Here is a 22,298-nt window from a genome sequence, read left to right on the forward strand (position 1 = left end):
CAACCAGGGTAGGAGAGTAAATCAGATTCTAATCTCCAATTAACTAACAATAAACTGGAAATGGTGCTGTGGATCAAAGTCGTAAAGTGCTAGCCTTGAGCGAAAAGCTCAGGGACAGTGCCAATGTCCTGAGTTCAATCCCCACCACAGAAAATAAATAAATAAACAAATAAAGAAAGAAAGAAAAACTCTTCTTTTGTCACCAAATTAACATGACTGTTGGACTGTATATAACGAGGAGTAGTGTCTGCAGGAAAAATGTGATTATTATATTTGTATTTTTATTGTAAAAGATACTGTACAGAGAGAGGGGTTACAGTTACATGAGCAGAGTAATGAGTACATTTCCTATCTAGCATTGTTACCTCCTCCTTTGTTTTCCCCCTACCATCCCTTCCCTTCCTGGCTCCCCAACTTGTTCCTCCCCACCCCTGAAGTTGTAAAGTTCATTTTATAAAATGTGCCTTGTACATCTCATTGCTACAATGGGTCAACCTGTCTCCTTATTTCAGCATTTTGTTATTTCCCTTCCCCTTCCTAAATTAGAAAAATGTATATACAAGATGCAGGGCACCGGAATCAAATACAGTGAAAACAGGGGTTATACCATGGGGGTTTTTGTTTCTTTTGTAAGTGATTACTTTTATATACAAGATATTAAGAAAATATGTAAGTGCAAAGAAGAGGTAGCTAAAGAGTTATCAGAGCACAAATAGCCCTTGAGTCTTTTAGATTAAGTTTTCAAATATCCTCTTCTAAACAAAGTGATTTTAAACTGTATATAAACTATTATGTATACAGTGAATGTGATTACATTAAGAGATTTTTGGTGGGAAGATAAAAGCATATCATATAAAAGATGAGATGTACCATGTTCATTGCTCTACCACTAATAACCAAATTATGGAAACAGCCCAGATGTCCTATAATAAATGAGTGGATCAAAAACATGTGGTACCTATACAGGATGGAATTTTACTCATCCATTAGAAAGAATAAGATTATGTCATTTGCAATGAAACGGATAGAACTAGAACAAATTATGTTAAGTACAGTAAGCCAAGCTCAGGGAGACAAATGGCACATATTTTCTCTCATTATGTGAAACTTCAGGCATTCACACACAGTCAGACTAAAGGAAGATACTCACAGGGGAGAAACCCAAAGGTGTAACTCCTCTGAACATTTAAAATGGTATTTTAAGCAAAAACATGTTTTTGTTGTTGTTGTTGTTGCTGCTGTTGTTGTTGCTGCTGCTGCTGGTGTTTGTTTTTGCCTAGGGTTTTGCTTTTTTTGAATTTTTAGGGGAGCAAAAGGAAGTGAAGAAAGGGAAGGGTGGAGAACAAACAAATGGACTCATTATATTCAGTATACACTGTGTGGAAAATGAACTACATAATCTGTGGGCAGGGATGTGTGGCAGACAGGGGGAAAGCGAAGGAAGAGGTGACATTGTACAAAAACATACTTATTACCTGACTTATGAAATAACTCCTGTGTATAACACCTTAATAATAACAGTGAAATTCCTTTTTAAAAGATGAGATATATCTTATAATAGGAATGTCAAGTTAATATTATTAATAATTTCAAACTAGAAATCTCTCAGGTACCTGTTAAGGGGAAATAAGATAATTTGTGAAATGCTCATATAATGTCTTATTACTCAACATTAGAATGGGGAAAACTATAAATATCCCCAATAACTGGGTATTCTCAGAAAATATTATGCTCAGTGAATGAAGAATTACACCAACAAGTACACAGAATCTAATTTCTCTTACTTGGATCAGCCCAGTCAAAAATACTCTATGGTTGAAAACTATTAAAAGAGAGGTTGTTGCTCAGGGCTTTAGGTTGACTGGGGAAAAACAATTTTCCTGAGATGGTGGCAATGTTCCAGTGCTATGGGATTAGCATTAGGCAGATATATGCATTTGTCAGCACTCATTAAATGATTCACTTGACATACATTTAATAGTATGTAAAGTTTACTCTAGAAAGCTTCATAAAATATATGAGTATAGTTAGTGATGTGCCTATTTAATGTTATTTTGGGTAAGTAGGTGTCTTCAATTAATTTGAAATGCAGCGAAAATAAAATAGATTGAAAGATGACTACAGAAATAGTTAATAGATAATAAGGTAAAGTGCATTCATAACTACACGAAGAAGGTGAGTCTTGGGCTGGAGATATGACTTAAGTAGTAGAGCACAGTTCTTTTAAAAAGCACACACTCTGGCTTCAATCCTCAGTATGGGATAGGGCATCAAGACTAATTATTTTAACTTTGGGATATTTATGAAACTTTTCATAATAAAATGAAAGAGTGAAGAGTGAATGGAAAGGTACTTAGCGTAAACTATAAATGAAGACTGGGTGTAATAGAAAGTGAGTGGTGTATAACAAAGATCACAGAGTTGGATAAAAGCCACCAGGGACAAGGAGTAAACTGTTAAATGTTTGTTAGCAGGTAAAGGCAAAAACAATGGGTCGCCACTGGTTCCAGTCCTTCAGATTGGAACAAATAACTGAACCCTGCAGGCCAGAAAAATCAAACTTTTTAAGAAAGAACAAATGGTAGGTGAAGTATCTAAAATGTATATTATCCTTCCACATCTTTCTTTTCATTTTCTTTGAAATTTTTACACCTCAGCATAAAGTATGTAAAATAAGTATGCTCTGTGGGAAGTTTCAAAGCCTAGCAAGGAAATACCTCCCATGGGAGAGAATATTATTAAGCATTATGCTGTTTAAAAAAACAAGTCACCTGTTTGTAATGTTTAAAATCCACCAGCTTTCATCTTACATTAAGAATGTTCTCAAAGGAGAAATTCCAAGATACATATTTCACATTTTCTCCCATCTACTTAAGTAAGTATTTATCTCTTCTTGCTTTAACTTGATTCTATAAAAAGTCTCTCCTGGTGCCAGAATGTCCATCAAATCTTAACAGAACACATCAGGTTACACAGTACTCCAAAGCATTTCTTAGTTTTATATACTTTTGCTTTAACTGTTTTAATCAATAATGTAAGTTCCTGAAAAGCAGTCTAAGACCGAACTTCAAATTCTAGTATTAAACGAAACAAAGAAAAAGAAAATTGAATCCTTTCTGGTACTGTTATTGCCATGAATTTACCAACTCGTGTCTCCAAATATTCAGGACAAAAGTCTTGGGGCCATCCACTGTTTATCTGTCTCTAACATAAGTCATCTAATATAGCAACTAATCCTAAATACCTCCAAATAGAATCTGTGATGGTGTCTCCTTGCAGCACTTCTTCAGGTTTCCTGATAGCTCCTACCTCTCCCCTGAATGACCTCTAACCCGCTTATCTTCAGTCAGATCTTGTTACTCAGCTGAAAATCCCTCCATAGCTTCTCATATAAAATAAAGCCACAATTTTTAGATTAGTGCATGTGACCTCCATATCGTCCACTCGCCCACCAAGTACTCCTTACCTCTTGAGCTTTGAATATTATCTTTCTAGAAATGTCTCTGGCTCAAAAAAAAATTGTATTCCCTTTCTCTGCATCCTGCCTAATCCATATTTCTCCAAAGCACCTTTTATTTTATGACTTGCTACCCATTTAATTCCTGGGTCTTAGAAAAGGTTTCCCTACAATGAAACTTTAAAACCAGGAGAAGAAAAATTTCTATCCATCGATTCCATCGTTCTTTGTATCAGATATACCAAGAAGAATATTGAAACCCTCATTGGTGTCCAATAAAATGTAATGAAGAAACTATAATTTGATTCTTAAGCTAAAATTGGAGAAAAAAGCAAGTTCCTATCATAAGGGCCAGATTTGAAAAGGATTATTTACAAAATGGTCAAAATTACAAATAATTAAGAATATGTGACATTCTTGCTCATTAAGGAAGGAACACTATGGAAAAAAAGGACTAATTAGTCCTAGTCAGCTACCTCACTGAGAATCTTTTCTTCTAAAAAATTATATATTTTCAGGTACAAAATATCTTTTTGCTTAGCATTTTTTAAATGAAACTTTCTAGGTTCTTATGTAAATTGCAATTATGTTCATGGAAAAATAGTGTAAATTTCAATAAATCACCATATCATTTTAAGTGTAATATTTTACCATATAAGTTAGATTATTATTACATTTCTTTATTGATTCATAACTTAACAAAGCAAACTTGAAGTATGTGTTCTGAGGATTTTTTTGCTATTCTGTGAAGAAAACAAAATTTACTACTACATATGATTAGGTATTAATAGAAAATTCAAAACTGATCTACCTAACTATATTTCTATTTTATTATTGGTGCCAGTTAGGGTTTGAACTCAGAGCCTGGGTGCGGTTCCTGAACATCTCTTGCTCAAGAGTACCACTCTACCACATGAAATATAGATCCACTCTGTCTTTTTGGTAGTTTATTGAAGATAAGGGTCCACAGACTTTCCTGCTTGGGTTGGCTTTGAATTGCAATCTTCAGATCTTAGCTTTCTGAGTTCTAGCTAGGATTAAAGGCTTGGAGCACTGGTGTGTGTGTGTGTTTCATGAAGAATAAATAGTTTGTAGACTTATACCACTGGGCTCTAATTTTTAATATTGGAAAAGAAATATTCACTGTCTTTCAATTCAACAGTTACTGTAACACTTACTTTCAACAGCTATTTGTGACCGTGTACACTGTGATCACACAATATTTCAAAGCATCCCACTCTCCCTTCAATGGAACCACAAATAAAATATGACCATGGCAGCTCTCAGACTTGTAACCAACCAGGCAAACCCATGAAAGACATTGTGGTCCCACCATTCAACCTTCCAGCAGTGAAACTCGCAGCCACAAACCACAAATAAATTTTTAATTATTCCATATTTGACTTTTACAGTGCTTTGAGACAAATAATTATGAAAAGCACTTTATTTGTCTGATGTCATTAATATGCATCAGTGACAAAAGAAACCATTATAAAACTTTGTTCATGAATAGGGTATCTTGAGTATTAATTAAAGACTTGCTTTTAAAAAAAAAAAAAGCCTCTGAAAATGGACTTTTGTAGAAGACCCAGATAGTTAGCCTTACATCACTCATCTGATTCAACTATGTGATTTCTGAGAAAATTAAGCTCACAAGGGTATTCTTAGGTTTATTGGCATATTTGGCCACATTGAAAGTAATTTTCCTTCATTAACAAAAGTTTAGTGGCATTAGCCTACATACACCTAAACTATATATACATATATATATGTATATAGTATATAAGTTAGCATATATGTTACTTATTTATAAGAAGAATTTATGGCAAAATAGTGTTTATTCAAATGACTATAATTCAAAAATTTTCTTAAATGATGCATGACAAATTTCAGCATGACAATTATTAGCAAATGAATAATGGAAAGTAATTATCAACTTAAAATGAAAAACAGCTTGCTTCATTTGGGGGAAGAGCTTCTCTACAGAGGGACTTTTCTAAAATTTAAATTAAATTTTATTAATTAGAGTGCTTATTGAGAGTAGACTGAGGTATTTGTTGAAATAGAAAGGAAATGGCATAATTTAGCTTGGAAGAAGCAAGGTGATGGAGAGAAAGTAGCTCAAAGGATATATTCATGTAAGAATAAGTAAAAAAAATCTATTTCCATCAAAAATATGTTTTCCAGATGCATCAAGTGTTTCCCTTGACCATCCACTGAGAGGTACAGTAAGGGTGTAGATTAACAACTGGACAATTTTCTTAGTAACTCAACCCTGCTAACCCTTCAAAAAAGCTTAAATAGGTGAGAGAAGTAAAAGGTAGGAGGGAAAAGTCTCATAGTTGCCCCTCCTTCCTTGGTTTTCCTGCTTTGGGTTTCTTCTTGGTTGAATGCCTGGCATGGTTTCTGAGAGTTACACACTCTTTTCAGATTTCCTTAACTGTGAGCTAGAGCCACCTGTATCAGAGTAGCCTGGGGTCAAGACAGCAGAGCATCTCCATTTGAGCAGCCATAGTTCTCATTGCTGCTGTCAACTTCACCAGCTAGTCCACTATCCTGGTGAGGCCCTTGCTCTGCCCCACTGTCGGCCCTTTAAATGTCCCATGGTTTCTTTCCTTCTCCTTGCATAGATCCTCTGTCTCATAGACTCACAAACTGGTTCTTAGATTGGATTAATGAAGGAAGATACTCTGAAGACGTTTATAAGGCTGAGTTACTACATGACAAATCACTTCCTGCCATTTTTGCAGAGTGTTTTCTACCTCTTTGACTATTGCCTTCATTTCCACCCTTCTTTCACAGTCCAGTTTTCAACAGGAAATTTGCTTGACTTCATTTTCCCCCTTCCATTCTCTCCCACTCTCTTTTTGTATCTTGGATGTCATTAAAAAGAAAATTAAATGGATGATCAAAGGAATTTTACCACTACCATATTTAACAACTGACCGTTACTGAGAGTTTCTATGCAACAGTTAATGCTCAGTCATGGCTTTCCCAACATTCTTGGTTCTTGATGCCCTACGTTTTCTCAGTGACTTTTTTCTTTTTGACATCCTGGGGCTTGAACTCAGGGTCTTGGAGCTATCACATAGCTTGTTTTGTTCAAAGCTAGCTCTCTAAGAGCCACACCTCCACTTCTGGCTTTATTTTTTTGGTGGTTATTGGGAGTTAAGAGTCTCTCAGACTTTTCTGGCCCTGTTAGCTTTTAACTATAATCCTCAGAACTCTGCTTCCTGAGTAGCTAGAATTACAGATGTGAATCACTAGTGACCAACACAGCATTTGAATGGTCCTTTTTATTTTTTTGTCTTTTTCTTTTCTTCTCTTTTTCCTTTTCCTTTTTCTTTTTTGTGTGCCAATACTGGGGCATGGAGTCAGAGCCTGGGCACTGTCCTTAAGTTTTTTGCTCAAGACTTTATTTTTTATTTTTTATTAGTTTATTAGAGATAAAACTCTCATGGACCACAATCATCAGATTTTCAGTTTCCAGCTTCCTGAGTACCAAGGGTTACAAGAGTAAGTCAGGGCACCCAGTAATGGTGCCTTTTTTGGCCAATTAAGCACTCAATAATTCTGCCTATTAAGAAGTAAGCCTGCCAACTTAGTGGGCCTTTGATAAAACAGAGCACATAAAATGAAAAAAAAATATTTTTACTTCATAGCAATTAGGGTAGGTTTCAATTCAGAGAATAGGATCGTGCAACCCTACAGCCCAGATCATCACCGGGCTATCATGTAGCTATACTGTATACATTTGAAAGATACAACAGAACCTTTCCATATATGGTTATGGAATTTTGTTTGTTGACTATTTGCAAGAATCAACATATTATACACAATCACCCTTGATGGTTAAGCGTAAGCTTGGGGGATAATCATGTAAGATCTCTTCTGTGAACACAATCTTAAATGGAATCCTACCTCTCCAGAAAACATTATTTTGAGAAAGTTAAACATTTGACAAATTCATTTTATAAATATATGATGCTCATTTTACCTGTCTGCTAAATTACCACCGGTGAGGGCTGAATACATTTTCATGATAAACGATAATAGCCCTTTTGAAAGTCATCATTCTACTGCTTCCAAACACCTATTTGTTATGGTTAGTATTCAGATTAGCCAGGTGACCAGGGATGAATCCTGGTAAATATAAAGAGAAAGGAACAAATAAAAGCCGAAATAAAATAGGATCTACAATAATGCTCAAGCCAAATAAAAGAAGAACTCAAATATTCCTCACTAATCCAAACTGGTTTTTCATACAGCTTTGATTTTGTCTGTTTCCAGATGAAACATTCAACATTTTCCCCCTGTTGCTCAATAATATGATTGACTTGCCAATGTTCAATTTCAAATGGCAAACACACTTAGAGCATGTTAAAAGACTAAGTCTTAATTGTTTTTAATGAGTATATTTTTTATTTAAAATGTTCTTTGAACTACATTTAACATATGCATATTTTGCACTTTTACAAATTAGCAAAATTGTTTCTGGTATATATGTTCACCCTAAAATGGCATCTTCTTTGAATACAAAATCACTATAAAAATCAAGACATAAACATAAATGACCTATAAAAAATACTGATAATATAAATTTAAGATTAGCTATATATATATATGTATATATATATATATATATATAATTGTATTGAATTAGTCCCTAGATGCAATGTGAAGAAGATTCAGTAATGTGAAGAAAATTCAATGCAATAAAAATATGTAATGGAAGACTTCAAATGAGGAAGAACGATGGAAGGGGTAACATTGATAAAAAAAAAACAACCATGATTTATAGAATCGTAAACTCTTTGTACAACTACTTAATAATAAACATTTTAAACTTCAGTACATTTACCACAAAATAAAATATAATAGACACATTTCTAAATTTCTCTGAATTTCTATGTGGCAAGCATAAATATAAAAAATACATTTTTAGACAGGTGTTGGTTGATTACTCCTGTAATCACAGATACTTAGAAGGCTGAGCTCTGAGGAATGTGGTTAGAAGCTAGCACAGGCAGAAAAGTTTGAGGACCCTTTTGGCAAAAAGCCAGAAGTGAAAGTGTGGCTCAAGTGGTAGAACATTTACCTTGAGGAAAAAAGCCAAATATTAGGCCCTGCGTTCAAGCCTCAATATATCTGTACACAAACAAAAATATATTTTGAAAAATTTGATAAAAGGACTCTTTGGAGCATTATTTAAACATGGTGTATATATTTATTGTTTTGCCCATTTAAAAACTATTTCAGGTTTAGTGAAATATAATGGACAAATCTGTACATATTTAAGGTGCACACCTGCTTTGAACCATATACACATTGTGAAATGATTACCACAATGAAGCTAATGAATAAATCCCTCCCTTTTCATATCATTTTATTTCCTTAATTCTTCAAGTAGATTGATGCTATGGGTAGATGATGTCCTGTGCTCCATTGTAACTTAATGTTAACTTTGGGACACAGCCACAAATACCCCAAGGCACAAATACCTTGAGGGTTGAGATGCAGATTTAGTGCCTCATGGAAGAACACTATCACACAGATAGTAAAAGAACAAGAGGGCTAAATTGTCCAGGGACAGATTTCTGGTCACATTCTCATTCATGAATTAAGGAAGAAATCTTTGGAAACTGAAACTAGCAAGCTGATCCAAACTCTCTCCAAAACGAGGAATGAACACACAGGCTGTATCATGTTTTCCAGCCACTGTTACAGTCAGATGAAAATTGTCAACAATGGAAAACTCAAGTATGTTGAAGGAGAAATCAGCTCCCAAACATGAAGCATTTTCAAGTGTGGGACGAATTCAGCTGGGCATTTCACATACAAGATCACACATTGCCCCATTTGTTAGGAAATGGAAAGGCTTGGAAAAAATTATATTAAGTGAAGTAAGCCAGGCCCAAAGAAACATAGGTCTCATGGTTTCCCTTATTTGCAGTATCTAATATATGTTTGAGTCAAGCAGAAAAGGTCAGATAAGTTGATGTTAGGGAAATGAACCCTAAGATATGTATTCAAATGATTTTTTTCTTTCTTGCAATTGTTTCTAACACATTTATAAAATTATTTCTTTGTATGTCCCTCCCCCATGGTATAACCCCTGCTTTCACTGTATTTGATGTTGTTATAATTTGTGGAGGGAAAGGGGAAAAACAAATCGATTAAATAGGGATACAGGTGGGCCCATTGCAACAGTGAGATGTACAAGTTGTTATGTCAAAAACGAACTTTACAACTTTGGTGCGGGGGGGGGGGGGAGTTTTGGGAGGGGGGTGGGGGGAGGATGGGAAGGGATGGGAAGGGATGGGAAGGGGAGGAGGCTACAATGCTTGATAAGAAATGTACTCATTATCTTGCCCATATAATTGTAACCCTCTTTACAGTATTTTCACAATAAAAAAATTAAAAAAAAATGATATGCAAAAAAAAGATCACACTGAATTATTTAAGTTTCCTTCTTAACCTGAAATCATTTTACTATCGACTCCTCACCACTGATCCAGCATTCCTGGAAACAACCTTCTCCCATACATTGCCCTGTAGGCTTGTATGCTTGTTTGCTCTTTTGTTCTTTCATTCATTCAGGGATTATTGAACATCTGAAATGCTCATAGGCACATGAGGAAGATAAGCACAACTACAATGAATTCATAATTTAAACATAAAAAATACTGTTATAAAATGATTATCTTTGCTTTATCTATCCTTAGCCTCTTTTAATACTATTCTTGCCATTATCAGTTCAGTCAAGACATTTATTTTGCTATTAGAAACCCTACATTTTAGGGTTGTGTCAGGCTCAGATTCTTTTATCCTCTTTTTCAGATTTTCTTGTCAATGTTTAACTACTTTTCATTCTCTTAGATCTCAGAGTCCTTTAGCTTGAAAATGCAGCATCCATAAACTTTTACTTTGACTATTCCTAATTTCTGGCCTCTCAGCTTTCTGCTCCCAAAACTTGTGTTATTTAGATAATTCTCTAACAATAAAACACTGTGTTCACTACAAAAAAGTAAAAAATAAAAAAGCCAAAGTTGACCAAATTCCAGCTTTCTAGAAAAGACCATAGATATGTTTTGTATTATCAAAGTAGAGAATCAAATACTCAATGTATTTCAGTAAATCTTCAAATCCTAGAAGATTTTGCTTTATTTTACAACCTCTTACCTACTGTCCAACTTAATTTATCTTATGCAACAGAAACTAGCTCTGCAGAAGAACACAACTGACAGTATGAATTCGCCCATCTGTTTAATCACCAGGTTCATACCTTTATCTGGGACACAAGGTTTCATTTAGGCTTCTTCATTACTTGTTTTTAATATAGTTTACAAGTTAAATACATGATTATTGTGGAAATCTATTTGTCAAATAATGCAGTGGATTATATAAAAAGGAAACAATGGTTATTCTGGTAGTTGTACTATTGTTCATCATTAGGTGCTATTAATTCATTTGGTTTTCAGAGAATTTGCAATTATATAAGGATAGCATTAAGCCCAATAGAGTTTGGTATTCATCTTTTCAGATGTTTTCCATTTCAACTTGTTGGTATCGAAGCTATGGTCTTATTTTGAATTTTGTTCTTAGTAGAAAACGTTACATATTTAAATGTATATATAACAGATATATATAACATTATACAAATTTTAAAAGAACTTATTTTTGTACAACAATGGAAAAACTCTCATTCCTTTATCCCATTGTTTACCCATTGTGAAACTCCAGATTCTAGTTTATTTTGTTTTTTGTTGTGTTCAATTTTAAATAATCCCACCTACATTATTAAAACAGACCAGTTGGTAACAAAATAATTTGTAGGTAATCCAATAGATGCAAAAAAACCCAAAGAAACTTAAAATGTCCTTTCTTAAAACATATTTGAGAAATAAGTCGAGACAACTTTACAATATCAACAAAAAGCCATAATTTATGACCCGACACTAAGTGGATTCGGATTCCCATGAAAATAAGATGTCCCTTGTATCACTATCAAGAATAATACAGTAAAATTCCCTGAAATAGAATAAAATCTTTTGAATCATTAGCAAGGTACTTTAGAGAAATTAAGTGTCCTAGTAAAATCCCCCCAGAGGGATTTTATGACATAACATAATTTACATTGAAATGAAAGCATCAAAAGGGGAGGTGTACTAAAACTAAAACTTTAAGACAAGACACAGGTTCCAATCGCCTGCTGCAGACCTCATCATCATTCTCCACAGTTGTTAAAAATGCTTAAATCACTTGCCATTTTCAAAAGGAAGCAGCTTCTTTGCTTTTACATTTTATGAAAAATTCTCTGGAATTCTTTTTAAAGAATCTTCAGGGGCTGGGAAGGTGGCTCAGTGGTAGAGCGCTTGCCTTGCATGTCTGAGGCCCTGGGTTCGATTCCTCAGCACCACATAAGCAAAGAGAAAAAAATACAAAATAAAGATAACATTATTTAAAAAAAAAAAGAATCTTCATTATTTGTAAATATTACTCATTTTCCAGAATAACACTCTAAGCAAGCCAATTCAAAGAACTTAGAAAACCATGCAGATTAAATATCTAACATAAAATGTTTAACAACAACAACAACAAAAGATTAAAAGGAATAAATTACAATTTAGTGACCATTTTACAAAGCAAGTTTCCTCTATGGTAGGAAGCCAAGCTAAATAGAACAGCAAGTTTTGAACTCACTCCTTTTACAAAAATTATGTAGTAATGTATCTGACAAGCTGTGGTTATTAAAGAGAATAAGAGTTGCTAAATTACCAACATAAGGCACCAAAATTATAAATTGGATGCCACATCGAGAAAAAGAAATGATTAGCAATAACAATCAAAACACTGTTTCCTCCAGCTAATAATAATGTCTACTGCCCATATACACAATTGGAATGGGAGAATTCTCCCTTTCCCATATTAATTCACACACACACACACACACACACACACAAAGAACAAAGGAGAAAAATGGTCTTTGGGATAACATTCTCTTATTTCCATTTTGTATGTATTGATCAAGCTATTAACATATTTTAAAGCAGGGAAAATCTGAGTATAAATGAACTGTATTACGTATTACTGAAGAACATACAGAGAAGATACTAATGGAGTTCAACAGAGTTCAATTTTCTTTTTTGGCAAAATAATTATTACAGTAGTCAAATATACTCATTAGACAATATATTCAATATAAGTTTAGCTATAGTAAGTTATTTAATCAGTTACCCAGTTCAGGAATAAAATGTGGTGCTCTGTGAATCAAAGGCTACAGTGAGAAATGCTTTAACACACCAGTATTTATTTTTTGACAGTTTTATAGTGTTTTATTTGTGCTCATGAGGCTTTTCATATGTGACTCTGAGTTGAAATGATTGGGCTTGTAGAACTTCCTTTTTTGATTAGCTTTCTACTTTTCTTCGACATGGAAAAAAGTAATATTCAAAAAAAGTGATATTCAAAAATTGCCAAAGTGGGAATTTTCAACTGCTATAAATCAAGTAAATGTTTTCTAAATGTTAACAAAAGCATGTAAATTTCTAATTTTAACTTGGTTGTATAGCTTATTAACTTTCTTACTTTACAGAATTGTCTTCATTTTGAAGCCCTGACATTCAGAAACATCCTGACTTTTCGAACGTGAATTGCTCAATACTTATATTACAATTAGAAACAGATCCTTCTTATGTATCTTTGAAAACTTTTATATCCACTTCAGTTATTTGTAGTAATTGTGATATGAAACAATGCTATATTAACAAGAACAGGTTCTCAATGAAACTGTAACATTAGAGAAATAGTATGAATTACAAAATGTACATTTTAAAATTGCAGTTGGGGATCAAGGTAGGGCTGAGCAGTAGAGCGCCAACCTGGCAAGCACAAGGCCCTGAATCTAAACACCAGCGCCACCAAAGAAAAAAATCATGTTTTATTTTTGCCAGTACTGGTATTTTAACTCAGAGCTTCTCACTCTTGCTTAATTTTTTCACTCATGGCTGGTGCTCTACCACTTGAACCATACCTCCACCTCCAGCTTTTTGTTGGTCAACTGGAAATCAGTATCTCAGAGATTTGTCTGCGTGGGCTGGCTTCACACCTTGATCTCCTGAGTGAGTACTGTAGACATGAGCTCAGTGCTGGTGAATAACAGAAATTTTCAAAAAGAAAAAAATATCTCTTTGAAAAATACCAACTTGTTACTAGTAATCTATATTCTTCTTTGTTTCAATGGATGAGTTGGACATGAATTTTCCAACTTGTCACCTGAAGGCTTTGGTACAGATGAAATTACCTCTTTAAGTTTATTCCAAATTAAGTTGGCCATTGTATTTAAGGAGTTATCCTACAAATCCACTTTAGGTATGTCTGGTAATTTAGGCCCCATCATAACCTCATTACTGCTTGTGCTTGTTTCAAGCAAAGTTCCAAGTTTACGGTCATCTTTTCTTCTTTTCTGTTCCTGGAGTTATATTGTTCGAGGCATAAATCTGTCAACTGCCTCTGATGAAGTAAGGGTTTTTTGTGCATTCAAGCAAGGTACTGGATTCTTAAAAGTGTTTAATGGCACTTTCTGTGAAGAGTTAGTGTGATTACAATGCTTCACAGTTTCATTATGGTTACTATCATCCTTGTAGGATTTTGATGGTCTGTCCATGTGCTCCCCAGATGAACAGGTACATTTTGAGGCAAAATAACAGAAAGGCAATTCACAAGAATAAGGAAGATAAGGAGTTGAATTTCCACTAGACTTCAAAGAAGCTGCACAAAATCCAGATCTATCTGCGTGGAAGTCTGATCTAAAACCTCTGTGCTTATATTCTAGAACCAGTTTCTTCATTGACTTGTAGTAGTCTTTAGTTTTAGTAGCTCTTGCTATATAAGCCTGCCTTTCTTCTAATTCTTTTTAGTTTCTTCAACTGTCTTAAATTCTGGAGCCTAGCATATATGAAGCAACCCACAAAAGAAACTTTGCTCATCCATTTTTTCCCTTGGTTATCCTTGTACTCTGCAAATTCATAAACTTAATAAGATAAACTTCTGTAAAGTCTCCTGCTGAGTATTCACCAAGAGCATTATATTCTTCTATAACACCATATAGAGCAAATCGCTCAACTAATTCCCTTCATTGCTCCCACTGCAGGAACTCCTTGTATTATTAAGTAATGAGATTCCAGATTGATTGTATACACCCTGACAGTAAGAGGTCAACGGCCCTCCCAATGTTTGCCCATGTGTCGCACACGGCCTCTGGACATGGTGGTCTAATAAACTCCCCAGGTTGCCATCACTCGACACTATCTTGCCTGTTTTCCTCAGACCAATATTTATGATAAAATCACAGACCAATATTTATAATAAAATCACTATAACCCAATGTAAAGCAATGCCCTTCACCCCGTTCCTTTGTCTTCCAGTTGATTCTGAAAGGCATCTGAGGTCCTGTTTGCTCGCATTACCCCTTAGAAAGTTAGCTTTGTACATGTCATCCTCACTTGTTTCTCCTCCAACTAACTGAAAGCCTTTTCATTTTCAGAATCCGCTGCATTGCTGCCACCAGCACTGAAGAGTCATGATACTATTAGCCTATTCACCCATTCAAGTTGTATGTTGCCTCCATTCATTTTAAGCACCCTAAGAATGAAGGAGGTACCTAATAAGATCCACTTTTAGCACCTCATTCCTGGTCTGTTGGGTCTGGCTACACACATTTTCCTTTGTGGAGAGTTGAGTTTTTTCTACTTGTAAAAGGTTGAGAATACACTATTAGAGAGGTCATTCAAGAGGGAATAGATGATTCCCTCATTTTTTTTTTTCGTTTGTTTGTTTTAAATTTTTGTCCAGTTCTAGGGCTTGAACTCAGAGTCTGGGCACTGCTCCTGAGGCCAGTGCTCTATCACTTGAGCCACAGCGCCCCTTCCAACATTTTCTGTTTATGTGGTACTAAAGAAGTGAACCCAGGGCTTCATGCATTCTATGCAATCACTTTACCACTAAGCCACATCGCTAGCCCCGATTCTCTCCTTTTAAAAGATAAACACAACCTCTGTAAAGATTTCAAACCAATGCTAGATGCTAGTGGCTCATGACTGTAATCCTAGTTACTGACGTGCTGAGATCTGAGGTGAGGTTCAAAGCCAACCTGGACAGGAAAGTCCGTCCGTTAGACTCTCAGCTCCAAAAACTACCAGAAAATCAGAAGTGGAAGTACAGCTGTGGCTCAGAGTCTTAGAGCACTAGCCTTAACAAGAAAAGCTCAGGAACAGCCACCCAGGCCCTGAGTTCAAGCCTCACCACTGAAAAAAAAGGAAAAAAAAGATGGCGGGGTGGGGGTGGGGGTGGTGGAAGGGAGGTGTGGGGGTGGGGGTGGAGGTGGTGGTAGGGGGGGGGTGGGGGTGGAGGTGGTGGTAGGGGGGTGTGGGGTGGAGAGGGGACGGGATGGGAAGGGGAAACAAAGGAGGGGGCGACAATGCTTGATAACAAACGTACTCACTATTTTGCCCATGTTAACTGTAACCCCTCTGTATGGTATTTTCACAATTAAAAAAAAAAAAAGATTTGAAATCAGATTTAATGACCCAAAGTGTGTTTATAGTTTGATACTAAAGTATTTCACCTTGAAATAGTGAAGCCATTTTCTTTATAAGAAATTGTAACAATTTGTGAAGCATATTTAAAACTCTGAGGCAGGGTAGTAAAGGTAGAAAACGTTCTTTGTGGGCGGAACCCTCTGGGCGCTTCCCGGCCTCTCCTGTCTTCTCCCACCAGGCTCAGATAAAGACCATGAATCCTGAAGATATCACATTCTGGGATTGCTCTGGTTGCTTTTTTCTAATGTTCACCTTTTTATTTACACAAGGGAGAAACAGTTGTATAGTTACATGTTGAAAATTTCTCTATGCATCTTTGTTAATTCTTCTAATATACCACTAATTTCAAGCTTATGTGATTTTTTTTCCCTAGGGCCACAGAGAAGGAAAATGACAAGCCTGTATTCAATTCCAAGTTTATCTCACTTATAAGGCTATGTTCTTTTCATTTTGCTAGACTGTCTTTCCAAGTCTTTAATTTTATGAGAAATGAAGAGGCTGCCAAATTCAGTACACCAGTGATTCATTAACATGCTCACACACTGAATTATAATAAATTGTAAAAAATCTTTTTTTTTTCATTATTGAGATTGAACTCAGGGCCTAACACTTGCTAGGCAAGTCATCTACCACTTAGACCATATTTCCCATTTGTTTGCTTTTAGTATGCTTATTGGAAAAGGTCTCATGCTTTTGCCAAGTGTGCCCTCAGACTGTGATCCTGCTATCTCCACCTTCATGAGAAGCTGTACCATCCTGCTTGATTCTTACAATTTTTAACATCACATGATGATGCAGATTTAAAATAAATTCTGAAGTCTAAAAAGAACATAGATGCCATAAAAATATAACTGATCATCAAATGGAATAATGCCTTTAAAAAAATAAAAATGAGATTATATATTTAACATCCTAATTTTATTAACAAATAAAGCTTTTTTTTCCTTTTTTTTTTTTTTGTCAGTCATGGGGTTTGAAATCAGGCCCTGGGCATTGTCCCTGAGCTCTTTTGATCAAGGCAGTACTCTACCACTTTGGGTTTTCTGTTGATTAATTGGAGATAAGAATATCATGGACTTTCCTGCACAGACTGGCTACAAACCACAATCTTCATATCTCAGCCTTCTGAGTAGCTAGGATTACAGCCACCCATGCTAGTTAGAACAGTTTTCAGCATTCAAAACAGTTAGTTGAGCCACCTGTGTGAGCCAGCCACCTGTACTAGTTAGAACAGTTTTCAGCATTCAAAACAGTTGAAACTTAATACACTGTCATAATTATAACTTGCGGATCAGTTGTTTTGTCTTGTCTCTTGTTTGTAATGTACTATGTGAAGTTATTCTTTTTTCTCATATTTTTTCCATTTTTCCCCCTATGGTTTATCTCTTGTTTTTACTGTATTTTCGATTTTGGTTCCCTGTGTATTGTATATAGGGAAGGGAAGGCGAACTACAAAATGGTGAGACAAAGGACAAGGGCACAAGACAACATGTTGAAAATGAACTTTACAATTTGTGGGGGACATTGGAGAGAGGGAAAGTGGGAGAAAAACAAGAGAGGGAGGTAACAATATTTGACAAGAAGTGTACTCACTAACTTACTAATCCTTCGGTACATCACCCCGAAAAAATTAAATTTTGAAAAGAAGAAAGGTTCAACAACACGCACACACTCGTACGCACGCATGTGTGCACACACACACAGAAAACTTGTCTCTCAAATAAGACAATATTTAAAATGAAAAAAATAGAAGTATGGTGCATGGGGTTCAAATTGTTTAGGATTTTCAAAACTATTAGATTATGTTCCTTGGAAAAGGCCATAAGTAAAAGTGAGTTTTTCTGAGACTAATAGTATATATGAAGTACAGAATTAATAGTTACATCATTTTGTTTTTGTTTTTAAAAGAATTCTAGTCTGTAGCCAGAACTTCTTAGTACAGTTAAAATAGTTAAGATTAATATTTAAATTAACATGCTTATTAGTGATATTAATGTGATTGATAGTGATAGAAATTATTTTAATTAGTAAACTAATTCTCCACTAAAGTGAAAAATGTAGAAATCACTTAACAAAGGAAATATTTTTTAAAAAGCCTAACAAAGACTAGCACTGAATTGAACTTAAAGACTTACAAAGCAGTTATTTGCAAGAAAAAAAAATCAGAACTTCTTTTATTCTAAAGGTGCAATATACTCTGATGGGAAGATTTCAACACTGTTATATGCTGTACAGATCAATGACTTTCATTCAAGTAGCATTCAATAGCAAACGGGATACTTTAGCACAGAGAAATTACAAATAGTAGACCATGAGATGATTATACATTGACAGCATAATGAACAATCTCAGCATTGAGAGAGGCTGGCCACTTAATTTTAAAGAAAGTTCTATAGAAAGTGAAACAGCCCTGTAAATCTCTTCCATTTGCCATAGTTTGTTTTTTTTTAGTTTCCTTTTTTTTTTTTTTTTTAAGCTTTAGCTTCCATTCAGCTAAATGATGGTTAGAGGCAAAATAAAATTTACATATAAAAGGCCCCTGCAATGAGTGCCTTTTTTTTAAATGAAAAAGTAGAAAGCAAGAGATAAAGACAGTCCACATCATATTAACTCTTCATTTTATTCCAGATCAATAACAAGAGAATGAACACACTTTTCAGGAAATTAAAGAACAGAAAATTTGTGAGGCAATTAGGAAGCTTTCTCAGGCAACTTCCTTGGTTTGTGAAATCCACAGTATCAAGAAATTTTCAATATAAACACCACTGTTAGGCTTTAAGAGGTAAATCAATTGTAGGCTGTTATAATAACAGCCAATCTTTGGTTATGTATATATATATGTATATATATATATATATACACATAAAAATATATCAAATAACATTTTCTAAATCTTGTAGAGCTATCTTAATCTCTACATGAGGTTAGAAACCCATATACTCAAAACAATGTCTTTATAAGTTTGATATTTAAATATTAAGTGTTTGCCATGGTGTATTCTTTCATTTATTATAAATGAGAAAGTAGTATTATATCACACATGGGCAATAAGAAAGACCTATTTTAATCAGGTTATTTCTACTTTTTACAAATTCAAATTTTCCTTTTCTCTCAAGAGTTTTCTCAGCTCTGTAAATCTAAGATAATAAAAGCTTTTCTAATTTTTTTAATGTAAATACTCCCTTAGAACTAGAAGTACATAAATATCTAAGGGAAAATGGCTTCTCTGGGTTATAGGCAACTACTGTTATCTCCTTAGTCATGGTCTAAGTCAATGTATGATACTGTCTGAGACAACGTATGGCATGGCTCATTCATTCTATTCGCTAGATTCTCTATCTCAAACTCTTGCTATAGTCTGGAATGTTCTTTGTGTCATTATTACCTATCATTTTCAAGATATGTGGAAAATGTCCAGTGCCGAGTAGTCAGTGCCCCACTTTGGGACTAGAAGCACAGCAAATTCCAGACATATTACTGGCAAGATAATTTCATTTCATCCAAATATATGAGAAACAGTTGAAATACATTGAATATATATTTAAGAGGAGGAGGGCATTTCCTTTAAATAAATACTTCGGGGATATATCTAGTAAGCATAAAGCGTTTGTATACAATTTAAAACATTCAGCTACTCAGAAAGTATGATTAGACTTCATTTATTTATTTATTTATTTATTGGTCAGTCCGTCGTGGGGATTGAACTCTGGGCTTGGGTGCTGTCCCTGTGCTCTTCAGCTCAAGGCAGCACTCTACCACTTGAGCCACAGCACCACTCCCGGTTTTCTAGTGGTTTATTGGAGATAAGAGTGTCACAGACTTTCCTGCCTGGGCTGGCTTTGAACCATGATCCTCAGATCTCAGCCTCCTGAGTAGCTAGGATTACAGGTGTGAGCCATGGGCGCCCGGCTATAAACTATAAATTTCAATCTAAGCCTGGAATTTATTTATTCTAATACTATGGTCAAGAAATATGTATCAATTAACTTGCAGAACCACTTGTAGTACAATGAAAATAACTCTTTCTATGTAAACCGACTTAAAGGTTTATCTAAACCACAGCTTCTCAATTTCAAATGAAAGTCAAAAAATGGTTGATGAGTTTTATTAGGGCAAAATACACTGAATCTAAATTTTACCATTTCAACTCTTTTAAAGTGTAAAACCTAGTACTGTCAAGTATACCTATAGTGTAGCACCTATCATTAGTATGTCTTTCCAGAAAATTGTATCATTCCAGACTTGTTAATGGCTTCTAAAGTTTCTTATTTAGTACTTTCTTTGCTGCAGAAACCTTCTGTTTGTTGTCTGTCAGCTATTTTAGGAGACTTTTACTGTAAGGGGATGTTGGAAGTAGTCTTTTGTTCTCTACTTGCTGCTTGATTGACTACCACAACATTCCAATTACTGGGCAGAAGCAATGATCAATGTTCTCATAATAAATTTCTGGTGGGCTTCTTTGAACTGTTCTTAGTATGAAGTAGATCTCTTTGAAGCAAAATAACTATCAAAACCCTGAAATTTAGTAAGGAATCCATAAAGTGATGAAAATGCTTTATATCTTGACTATACCATTATCAGCAGTAGGTGATTTTGTTGCAGTTTTATAAATCTGAAAAAGAAAGGAAATTGAGGAGGAGTGTACATGATGTTACTCTGCTATTTCTGGCAATCATCCTGAGAGTCTCTAATAATCTCGGAATTAGAAAGTTTAAACAGAAACAAATTATCTAGTGACTCACACCTAGAATCCCAGCTACCCAGGCAGCTGAGATCTAAGAATCACAGTTTGAAGACAGTTGGAGCAAGAAAGTATGTGAAACTCTTATTTCCAATTAACCACCAAGGAAATCTGGAAATGGAGCTGTGATTGAAATGACAGAGTACTAGCCATTAGCAAAAAAATAGCTCAATGATAGCATCAGGGCCTGAATTCAAGCCCAGGACAGGTGCCATACATACTGTATATATGTATGTATGTATATGTGTTTGTGTATGTGTATTAAACAAATTTAAGAGTTTTAAAGGATAGACCCCTGGATCTACTTTTAATCATGTCTCTGGTTCTCTAATATACTCACAAGAATGACTGTTAAAACTTTAAAAGTTCTATATTCATCATGGCCTACAGTATTTACACAGAGTTTACCAACTCTGAGTCTTCAAAAATTTTTACTTAGTACAAATTTGCTAAGGACTAAATAGGAAAGAACTTACTCTAAAAATAAACACACAGGATCCAAATTCTATAATATGAGGCTTGAGAAAATTGAAGCATATATTTTTGATAACTTCAAGAATGTTCAGGTTAAAATAGAAAAAAGAATAAATAAAACTTTAAAATTAAAGTTCTATCTTGCTAAAACCTTCTCAACCTCTCTTCTTTGCACTTGCCACTGATTACCAATGTGTAACCATCCGTTAGTATCTTGTGGGGGTTGCTTCCAGAACCTTTCTCATGGATGCCACAATTTGGAAGTGCTCATGTATTTATCTAGAAACCTCTGGAACATTTTCAATCATCTCAAGATTGCTTATAGTACCTAATGTAAGGTAAGCACTATGTAAATAGTCTCCTGCATTGTTTAGGAAATGATGACAAGAAAAATGTCTATACATGTTCAGTACGAACAGAATTTATTTCCACATATTTATCATTTGAATCTGCAGATGTGAGCAAAGAGGATGTGCCATGCTCTCTGCACTGATCTTGGTGTGCTAGAGAGGATGTGTACACCAGGCAGCTATTCCTACGTTTAGACATAAGCTCAGTCTTTTTTTGTGACTACCAACAAAGTGAATGTGCAACTGGTCTCGGGCACTCAGAATAACAAGAATGTTAATACTGGTTAAAAAATTTAGAGAGCCTTTATTTAGTATACTGGATCTACTGAATTATTCTTTATCTGTCTTCCTAATTAATAATTGAAAAGGTGGTGGAGGTTTACATAATGTCCACAATAACTGCCTCTCCAATTGCATTGCCGCTAGTCTCACTTACAATGACAAATAGTAATAACAACAAACGTTATTAATGAGGACTTCAATTACTAACATTGATTTAGCTCTTACAATGTGCCAGGGAAATACATAAAGTGACACATGCATATTTTCCATTTGTTCTTTCAAATGTCTAAGGTATGGTGAACTCTGTTATTTTCCCATTATATACATACAAGGAATGTGCCAGTTGGCAGGACATACGTGTCTAAAGTGCCAACCTAATATCTAGGGTGAGAAAA

General features: G+C 34.8%; 1 protein-coding gene and 1 pseudogene across 2 annotated transcripts in view; both read right to left on the reverse strand.

Annotated features, from left to right (window-relative positions):
• Window positions 1–22,298, reverse strand: part of Pard3b (par-3 family cell polarity regulator beta) — a 971,067-nt gene that overhangs the window by 653,444 nt on the left and 295,325 nt on the right. The gene's annotated exons all lie outside the window — the stretch shown is intronic.
• Window positions 13,677–17,673, reverse strand: LOC122107528 (annotated as a pseudogene).

The sequence above is a fragment of the Dipodomys spectabilis genome, unplaced genomic scaffold, assembly GCF_019054845.1.
Source record: "Dipodomys spectabilis isolate Male_0828 unplaced genomic scaffold, ASM1905484v1 ptg000051l, whole genome shotgun sequence".
NCBI classification, from domain to species: Eukaryota; Metazoa; Chordata; class Mammalia; order Rodentia; family Heteromyidae; genus Dipodomys; species Dipodomys spectabilis.